This window comes from Dendrobates tinctorius, unplaced genomic scaffold (assembly GCF_039654945.1).
Source record: "Dendrobates tinctorius isolate UK_male_01 unplaced genomic scaffold, ASM3965494v1 ptg000107l, whole genome shotgun sequence".
Classification (NCBI taxonomy): Eukaryota; Metazoa; Chordata; class Amphibia; order Anura; family Dendrobatidae; genus Dendrobates; species Dendrobates tinctorius.
Window position 1 is genome coordinate 25678331 of NW_027361775.1, and position 10633 is coordinate 25688963.

Genomic DNA, 10633 nt, shown 5'->3' on the forward strand with positions numbered 1-10633 from the left:
GGGAAGATGCACTTAACTGTTTGGACACGCCATGGGTCCATGATTGTCTGTACTTGGTTTGAACAGTCATTCTGTGCTGAAAGTTCCTTTTAATGATTTGAAGCGACAGCATCATATAGACCTACGCTCACCTAAAACTGGCTTTGGGTTGGTCTCCGTAAATTGAAATAAACCCAATAAGATATCTTGTCTAAAGAAATGTGAGGCATAGAAGAAATGACCTAGTAATAAGATTATACATGGTGCTCAAAAGTTTACATACCCCGGCAGAATTTTTGCTTTCTTGTCCTTTTTTTTCGGAGAATATGAATGATAACACCAAAACTTTTTCTCCACTCATGCTCAGTGGTTGGGTGAAGCCATTTATTGTCAAACTACTGTGTTTTCTCTGTTTAAAACATAATGACAACCCAAAACATCCAAATAACCCTGATCAAAAGTTTACATACCCTGGTGATTTTGGCTTGATAACATGCACAGAAGTTGATACAAATGGGTTTGAATGGCTACTAAAGGTAACATCCTCACCTGTGACCTGTTTGCTTGTAATCCGTGTGTGTGCATAAAAGCTGAGTGAGTTTCTGAGATCCAGACAGACGCCTGCATCTTTCATCCAGCCACTGATGTTTCTGGATTTTGAGGCATGGGGAATGCAAAATAATTGTCAATGGATCTATGAGAAAAGGTAGTTGAACTGTAAAAAACAGGAAAGGGATACAAAAAGATATCCAAGGAATTGATAATGCCAGTCAGCAGCGTTCAAACTGTGATTAACAAATGGAAAATCAGGGGCTCTTTAAAAACAAAACCATGGCCAGGTAGACCAACAAAAATTTCATCCACAACTGCTTGGAAAATTGTGATGCAAAGAAAAACCCACAAATAACATCAGCTGAATTACTGGACTCTCTAAAAACTAGTGGTGTGGCTGTTTCAAGAAGCACAATAAGGGGGGCGTGGCTACACAGCGGTGAGGGAAGGACGCACGCTGCGGGAGCTCCCATTACTCCTCAAAATGTCCTCCACTTACCGCCTGCATTGAGCACAGGACGTGGCAGCGCTTGGTGCCCGCTGGTGTCGGGACCCCCCGGGAGCTCTGAGAGGCGCAGAGCGGCTCCGGTGAGCGGGAGCCTTGGAGGACGGGGGTGGACAGCGGGGCCTGTGGGGAGCGGCGGCCTTCTTGGACGCGTGCTCTATCAGAGGGAGCGCGGCATCCAGTCTCCAGCGCTGCAGGGGTAGCGATCCACATCCTGCAGGATCCAAGAGGAGTGCGGTGAGTGCCCTGAGAGACGGGCCCTACGATTTCCTCTTCCCCAACTGAACTGCTGGCCTGCTAATACCGTTACACTGCTCCCCCTCCCATTGCTACTATCTCTGAGGTTGGATGTCCCTCCCCCTCCCCCTGCCATAGGAGCCTTGGTGACATTTTGCCTACATTCATACAGACTGCTCCCAGGCTGCAATTAATGAGTGTGTCCCTATTGCGCATATATAACTGCTACGGGAAGATTTAGACTGTACAACTTCAGCTATACCGGGGTACTTCACGGCCGATCATGAACCGATCTAAGGGATCGATGGCGGCAGAAAAATTGAAGGAATTTGCCAGGCCCGACCCTTCAGAGAGTACACGTACTCTACGAAACGCTCCCCCACAATCTCAGCGTAAAAATCGTCCCTCGGAATGGAGAGGAGGTCGAACAGGAAGAAATGACTCAAACAGGCATCTGAACAGTTGATGCAGGCTATCTCCCTTACTAGGACATCCCTGACAGAAAAAATAGAGGATGTCTACACTGAGGTGGGGAGACTCCGTCACGACATGCAGGCCATGAGGGGGCGCATCATGGAGGTGGAGGCGAGAGTGTCCCAGGTGGAAGACACTATTACGCCAATAGAGGCTAAGTTAACTAAAGTGGCGGGATCTACGAACGCCTGGAGGCAAAAGGCAGACGACCTATAAAACAGAATGCGGCGAAATAACATCCGTATCATCGGTCTGCCTGAACGCTCTGAAGGTCAGCATCCTGAGCAATTCTTAGAAGGCTGGTTTAAGGCCTCTTTGGGAGATGAATTCTCCTCGGTGTTCGCCGTTGAGAGAGCCCACAGGGTTCCCACCAAGCCTTTGCCTCCGGGAGCCCCATCTAGACCCTTTCTGGCCCGTCTCCTCAACTGTAAAGACAGGGACGCCATTCTGCGCCTCGCGCGACAAGAGTCCTATCAAGTTCGACAATGCCGTGATCTCAATCTTCCCGGATTTCTCCATGGAACTCCAGAAACAACGTGCGCAATTCATTGACATCAAGAAGCAGCTCAGGGAAAAGAACATTGTATACTCCATGGTTTGTCCGGCTCAGCTTCGGGTTGTCCACGGGGGCTCCTCCGTGTTTTTCACGGATCCGGCGGATACTACCGAGTGGCTGCGGTCCCATAAAGGATCTCCTGCGAAGGAATCCTAGATGGTATACTTCATCTGGATCCTTTTACTGCAGGCCTAGTCGGAGCTCTCCTGGCGGGCATCCAGACATCTACAATACCGGACACAACGTTTAGTGATGGTATCCCCTTGTTTGTTTTCTGATAGAGGAGCGGGACTTTGTGCCTATGTTACTAAGTCTATATTTTGTTTTTTCCTTAAAAGCTTTAGTTTTAGCTTTAAGTGTTATTTAGGTAGAAGTTGCAGCCAATGGAAATCTTGCTATTTATGTGGTGTCTCTAAGTTCTACTTAGGCGCCGACGTGCAACATGTTCAGATAAGTGGAGATGGGTTCTGATTTAATATGCATGACATGGAATGTGAGGGGTATCAAGACCCCCCGAAAAAAGGATAAAGTATTTTCACAAATTAGGCATTATCGCCCCCACATTGTGGCTCTGGTCGAAACACATTTGACCAGAGATACAGCTCGGACTGTACAAAAATCATGGGTTCAGTGGTCTATACACCCATTTCTCACTAGCTACTCCAGGGGGGTATCATTATTGATACACAAGGACGTTAGATGGGAGGTCCGGGAGGCCCGGAGAGATTCTGAAGGACGCTTCGTATTTGTGTATGCACTGATCAACTCTAAGAAATGTTATTTTGTGTGTTTATAATCCCCCTCCAGTGGGTACGTCAATTCTCCAGAAAGCATTGAGTTTTGCTTTGAATTACCCATATGCGGATGTCATTTGCATGGGAGACTTTAATCTAGTGATGAATAATAGCCTGGACAGATTGAGACTAGATGACGGGACACAGGGTGGGACCCCAGCAGCAGCTACATGCCAATTATCTGTTTATAGTGGGTAGTGGATGGTTAGACCTATGGAGAATACGTCACCCAGAAACAAAAGAGTATGCTTGCCATTCCTCCACTAGACGTTCCTTATCCCGTATAGATTACATCTTTGGATCTAGTGGTTTGGCAATGTGGGTGGACAGTATTGAACATGGAAGTAGAGGGATTTCAGATCACAGCCCAATCATCCTCAAACTCAGGTATGGCCCGCCAGGGGGTAGAATAGCATGGAAATTAAACCCGTTCTGGCTGAAATTGATCAAGTCACCTGATAGAACAATCGACCAATTACATGTCTTCGTGTCCTCCCACCCCGAACCCCGGAATGTTAATTTATTTTGGGACACCTTTAAGGCGTACTTGAGGGGCTGCCTATCTTCTACGATCTCCTACATCAAACGGGTGATGTCGGGGGAGGATGACGAAATAGAGCAACGATTGAAAGATTCAGAGGCCGCTTATGTATCTGATCAAACTAGTGGTAATAGAGTGGAGTGGTTGACGGCCCAAAGATTATATACTCAACATATACACTCACTGGCCACTTTATTAGGTACACCTGTCCAACTGTGTGTTAAGACTTAATTTCTAATCAGCCAATCACATGGCGGCAACTCAGTGCATTTAGGCATGTAGACATGGTCAAGACAATCTCCTGCAGTTCAAACCGAGCATCAGTATGGGGAAGAAAGGTGATTTGAGTGCCTTTGAACGTGGCATGATTGTTGGTGCCAGAAGGGCTGGTCTGAGAATTTCAGAAACTGCTGATCTACTGGGATTTTCACGCACAACCATCTCTAGGGTTTACAGAGAATGGTCCGAAAAAGAAAAAAAATCCAGTGAGCGGCAGTTCTGTGGCCGGAAATGCCATGTTGATGCCAGAGGTCAGAGGAGAATGGGCAGACTGGTTCGAGCTGATAGAAAGGCAACAGTGACTCAAATTGCCACCCGTTACCAACAAGGTAGGCAGAAGAGCATCTCTGAACGCACAGTGCGTCGAACTTTGAGGCAGATGGGCTACAGCAGCAGAAGACCACACTGGGTACCACTCCTCTCAGCTAAGAACAGGAAACTGAGGCTACAATTTGCACAAGCTCATCGAAATTGGACAGTAGAAGATTGGAAAAACGTTGCCTGGTCTGATGAGTCTCGATTTCTGCTGCGACATTCGGATGGTAGGGTCAGAATTTGGCGTAAACAACATGAAAGCATGGATCCATCCTGCCTTGTATCAACGGTTCAGGCTGGTGGTGGTGGTGTCATGGTGTGGGGAATTTTTTCTGGGCACTCTTTGGGCCCCTTGGTACCAATTGAGCATCGTTGCAACGCCACAGCCTACCTGAGTATTGTTGCTGACCATGTCCATCCCTTTATGACCACAATGTACCCAACATCTGATGGCTACTTTCAGCAGGATAATGCGCCATGTCATAAAGCTCGAATCATCTCAGATTGGTTTCTTGAACATGACAATGAGTTCACTGTACTCAAATGGCCTCCTCAGTCACCAGATCTCAATCCAATAGAGCATCTTTGGGATGTGGTGGAACGGGAGATTCGCATCAGGGATGTGCAGCCGACAAATCTGCGCCAACTGTGTGATGCCATCATGTCAATATGGTCCAAAATCTCTGAGGAATGCTTCCAGCACCTTGTTGAATCTCTGCCACGAAGAATTGAGGCAGTTCTGAAGGCAAAAGGGGGTCCAACCCCTTACTAGCATGGTGTACCTAATAAAGTGGCCAGTGAGTGTAGACTCCAAGTCCAAACTTAAATTATTTTTTACTCGCCAATCCTACTTTGAACTAGGAAACCAGTCTAGTAAATTTCTGGCCTATTTGGTGCGGCAGCACAATACAACTAACACAATATTACAGATCCGCAGCTCAGATGGTACAGTGGTGTCCTCGACAGAAGAAATAATGGGATGTTTCCATGATTATTATAGCTCATTGTACAGTTCAAAAAATGATATTGATAGCCGGGGATGTCTAGACTATTTATCAGATATAACGTTTCCCACACTAAGTGCCTCTCAGCGGGCCTTTATGGACGCTGAGTTCACTCTGGAAGAGATAGAAGATGCCATGAGAGATACGGCCTCTGGGAAAGCCCCTGGGACAGATGGGTTTCCTATTGAACTGTATAGGAAATATCGGGAGATTTTAGCGCCACTTTTGTTGTCAGTGTTCCGGGGGATTTGGGGGGGGGGTCATGCCGGAGTCCTTCCATGAAGCTAATATAATAGTACTTAAGAAAGAAGGGAGGGACCCTCTGGACTGTGGATCTTATCGCCCCATATCTTTAGTAAATGTGGATTACAAAATTTTTATGAAGATTTTGGCTACTAGGCTGAATTCAATTATTTTGGGACTTATACATCCGGATCAGACTGGCTTTATGCCTGGGAAAAGCACCTCCATTAATATCAGACGGGTTCAATCAGTGGTTCAATATAGTTCCCCGATGCCGGACAATAGGTGGGCATTAGCGTCGTTGGACGCAGCTAAGGCCTTTGACTCTCTTGAGTGGCCTTTCCTCTACGCATGCCTGCAGAAATACGGTTTTGGAGATAGGTTTTTAAATTGGGTCAATACATTGTATATGAAACCTAAAGCCCGTGTTGTTGTAAATGGTTCCACTTCCGGGTCCTTCTCTCTGCACAGGGGGACTCGTCAAGGGTGTCCCCTCTCCCCGGCCCTCTTTGCAATAGAGGCTGTGGCAATTCGCATGAGAACTTCTAATATTATATGTATAAAAATAGCAGATCGGGTAGACACCATAGGCCTATATGCCGACGATATGATAATCATGGATGGGGCGGAGGAGACGCTGACAGGAGTGAATGCCACTATAAAGGAATTCAGTAGATATTCCGGCCTGTATATAAATTGGGAGAAGTCTGCTCTGATGCCTTTTTCTCATGACCTGATGCCGCGACTTGGAACTCTCCTTGTTGCCTATTGTACCACATTTTAAATATTTTGGGGTTCATATTTCTCAATCCAGCACGCTTGATCTGCAACTTTATATATCCATTACTGGAGATGGTTAAAGTCAAATTTGCGATTTGGAGCAAACTCCCGCTGTCTGTAGCTGGACGCATTAATTTAATTAAAATGATACTACTCCCTAAGATCAGCTATTTTCTCCAACATAGTGCTGTGGTGGTGCCTAAGTCTTTTTTCACTAATTTGAATTCCCAGATTACGTCTTTCATATGGGGGAAAACTAGGCCAAAACTGCTATCCACTCTACAAAGGCCAAAAAAAGGAGGGGGGGTAGCACTACTGGATTTTTTTCTATATTATCTGGCGGGGCAGGCAAGAGCTATAAATAAGTGGATGCCCGGTAATAATCTTCCTAATTCTGAGAGTCATTTGCTTCATGCCGCACATGCTGATTGCCCGTTGGGGTTTTTGGAGTTGGAGAAAGTAAGGCTACTTTCACACATCAGGTTTTCGGCGTCAGGCGCGATCCGGCGTCGTGCCGGAACGCCGGATCCGGCAAATGTTTTGTAAAACCTGATGTTCCGGATCCGGTTTTCTGCCAGATCCGTCTTGTTCTTGACAGACAAAACCGGATCCGTCTCATCCGGTTCATCCGTTTTTCTATCCGTTTTTCGACGGATTACGCCGGATCCGGTTTTTAAAATTGACCCTTGTGGCCTTCCGAACGGGATTGGCTACTGGAAAACTATATATAGAGTGTTCCTACAGCCCTTCTTTGACAGGTTGTCGAGGAGAAAGTGCAGGTTGGAGAGAAGAGCAAGTTACTGGCGAAGATGGATGTTGTGATTGGAAATATTTTGAAGAATTTGGCGGATTTTATAGCGGAGGCGAATCGTTTGAGGGTGATTTTTCTGGAGAAGGAGAGAGCGAGACAGCAGCGCATCAGGCATCGTAGACGTTTGTGGATCCACCCCATCACAGCCAAGAGAATGACGCGTGGGGTCTATTCTACACTCTGCATGGACCTTCGACGAAACCCGGATAAATTTTTTGGATATGTTCGGATGAAAATGGAGAATTTTGATTACTTGGTGGAGCGCATTGCACACCTCATAAGAAAAGCGGACACCTATTGCCGCTTCTCTGTTTCACCCGCAGAGCGTCTGATGGTGACTTTAAGGTAAGCCACATTTATTGGATGTGATCGCATCAGAGCACACTTTCACTGCAATCTTGTTGGTGGTAGTTTGTATCTCCAAGTGTTATAGCTGACTTTTGGTATGTAATGCTGTGATTTTAAACTAATTGATTGTTTTTTAATTCCCCACAGATTTCTTGCAACTGGAGAATCCCTTTCGTCACTGCATTTCCAGTACAGACTCGGGATTTCCACCATATCAGGAATAGTGAAGTACACATGCCGTGCACTGTGGGACTCCTTAGCTGAAGAGTTTTTACCAGAGCCCACAACAGAGAGGTGGATTGAAATTGCTGACAAGTTTCAACAGATATGTCAGTTTCCCAACTGCTTGGGCGCTGTGGACGGGAAACATATCCGCATTGTAAAGCCAGCCGGATCGGAATATTTCAATTACAAGAAATATTTTTCAATTGTCCTCATGGCCATCGCTGACGCGGAATACAAATTTATTGCTGTTGATATTGGGGCCTATGGCCGTTCCAATGACTCTCAAGTTTTCAAACTGTCTGCCATGGGGCGTAAACTGTATGGAAACACCTTCCAGTTCACACCACCTAGACCGCTGCCGCAAACATCTGGTCCACCTATGCCATTTGTCTGTGTAGGGGATGAAGCCTTCCAGCTGTCAGAACACCTTTTGAAACCGTACTCTAGCAGAGGATTGACAAGACCAAAACGCATTTTTAATTACCGCCTCACAAGAGCAAGAAGAATGGTTGAATGTACCTTTGGTATTCTGACAGCCAAATGGCGGGTCCTATTGACTGCGATCAACCTCAAGACAGAAACTGTTGACGAGGTGATCAAAGCTTGCGTGGTACTCCACAATTTTGTTATCTGCAAGGAACCCATTTCCATTGAGGACACCTCTGAAGAAACCACCTTGCAAGATTACCATGACATTACCACTAGAAGTTCTGTGACGGTTTCAGTAATGAGGGACAATTTTGCACTATACTTTGTCACCTCAAGGCAGAGTACACTGGCAGGATGACAGAGTGTGAAAGATTTGTGCCCTAACCAAACTTGTGTACCTTCTGTACCAACAGTATATACCTTTGCCAACCAAAGTTGGCTATCTTGTCATGGTCTCTATTTTTAGCTTTAGGCCACAGGTGTGTACCTGGTTGTGTTTTATGCAAAGTATTTCACCTTTTAACAAAAGTTGTGTACATTGTTAGGAAATCACCAACAATAAACACAACTTTTTAGGTGAAATACTTTGCTTCAAACACAACCAGGAACACAACTGTGGCAAAAAGCTAAAATTTACCCACAGTTATATACCTGGTTTTGAATACCTTTTTACCTTTTAAATACCCTTTATTTAACCTTTTTTTTAAACATATTTTGCCGCAGAAAGAAATGACAGACAACCAGTGTAAACAATAATTTAACTTTTATTTAAAATATTTTTTTGTTTGTAAACTGTTTTTAAAGTTAAAAAAACTTTTTTAATAAAGGTTTGAAAAAAAACTGGGCATTTTTATTACAAAACACACATTACGAATCTGTGTAGTGTGGGGTGGAAATACTGCTGGAGGGGCTGCGGGACACTTCGACAATGGGAGTGTGGAGAGAGGACTGGGATCGTGGTGTGGAAAAAGCTACAGAATGGGTGGACATGTGGGAGGCAGAAGAGGTGGTGGGCGGTGGAGTGGAGGGTTGGGCAGGGACTGTAGGAGCAGATGATGTTGATGGAAAGTTGTATGGGGAAGGAGTTTGGTACGGGGAAGGAGTTTGATACGGGGCAGGTTGCTGGAAGTGGGGAGATGTCTGGTACTGGGGAGGTTGCTGGTACTGGGGAGGTTGCTGGTACTGGGGAGGTTGCTGGTACTGGGGAGGTTGCTGGTACTGGGCAGGTTGCTGGTATGTAATAGGAGGGGGAGGATGGAAAGTGGCTGGAGGGGGTGCAGATGTAATAGGAGGGGGAGGATGGAAAGTGGCTGGAGGGGGTGCAGGTGGAGGAACTACAGTGGTGGGAGGTGGAGGTTGGGAGGTAACCTGCTGTAGAGCACCGTGGCACGAATGCATTACATGCATCTGCTGGGTAGGAGATAGTGTTGCCATGCGCTCCACAACAGACCTGAAAAAGGTGTGGTTTGGCGAAGATCTTGCTTCTGAATGCATGGTTTGCAGAAGTGTCTTCACCTCCAGAATGCTGGAGTTGATCTGCTGAAAGCCTGCGGAGATTTGCTCTGACAAGACTTTTAGACAGTTCTGGAAAGATGCATTCAGATGCAAGAACTCTGGCGCATAACTCTTTTCCTGACCCCTCTGCCGCTGCCGCCCAGTACCCGCAGGTGTACTAGAGGTGGCAGGGGCAGAAGGGTGGGGTAAAGGGAAAGCGATCACCTCACCAGCAGCTTCATGTAATGTAGGCGGCCACGATGCTCCTGTGCTGGTGGATGGGACAGATGGGTCGAATGTGTGGGAAGGTGCAGATGTACCGGGGCGGTCGAAGTGTCCCTCGGTGCCGGTCTCCTCAGGGATCGCCTCAGAAGGGTCCAATCGTGCAGGCTCCCGAGTGCTGCTCACCGTGCTGTGGAATAAAGAGAAAAAAAAACAATTAAAATAGTGACATGGTATGGCCCTGGCTGAAAAAAAAAAGTTACATCTAAACATTTTTTTGTCACATGTGGTGTGTAATATTTACCTTCTGGTGAGCATTGTCTCCCGGAGGAACGACAGGGCTCGTGCGTACTTGTACTTGCTCCTGCGTCCTCCAGATCCACTCGGGGCCCGCATCTCTTTATTGAACTCCTTCTTGAAACGATCCCTCACAGACCGCCACCGCTTCACAATTCTCTCCACTGAAACGAGAAAGGACAAAGTGGTTAGTATACAACATCAGTGTTTCCCAAACTCCAGTCCTCATGGTCCCCAGGGGTCATGTTTTCAGGATTTCCAAAGTAAATAGAAATCCTGAACACATGATCCGTGGGGACCACGAGGACTGGAGTTCGGGAAACACTGGTTTAAATCAAGCAACCGGTACTGTATATACTTACGCTCTTTAATCTGGGCCCGAGCTTCGAGGTCCTCCCAGCGGTCCACAAGGAGCGAACAGATTTCCTCCCAGAGTCGTCGGGTAACGATAAGGTCAGCGTGGCGGCGGTCAGCCATATTCCAGAGCGGCTCCCTTTCTCTGACGAGATCGATGAGGCGGTCCACATCAATCCCTCCATCCTCACCGT